The following is a 295-nucleotide window of genomic DNA, read 5'->3' on the forward strand; positions in this document are numbered from 1 at the left end:
ACTTTGTACAACCAACTATATTGCTCTAGAGAGCATCATTTCTAGGAATCGGCGTCTGTGCCGGACTGGTGGCAGCGTTGAGCTTATTGTAAGCATGAACGATACGCTACCTGCCGTTCGGTTTCTGGATGCAGAACGTGGGTGCTGAAACGGGAGTCTTGCTCTCACGCACCATTCCTGCGTCGCGCTCCGCACAGAAGAAGGCGTCAATGACGTCGCATTGCTCGTAAGGTCGGAGCTATTGATGTGTTACGCAGTATTTGGCTCCCGGAACCAGGTCATTCTCATGACGCAG

This window comes from Plasmopara halstedii (assembly GCF_900000015.1).
Source record: "Plasmopara halstedii genome assembly, contig: Scaffold_3060, whole genome shotgun sequence".
In the NCBI taxonomy this organism is placed as follows: Eukaryota; Oomycota; class Peronosporomycetes; order Peronosporales; family Peronosporaceae; genus Plasmopara; species Plasmopara halstedii.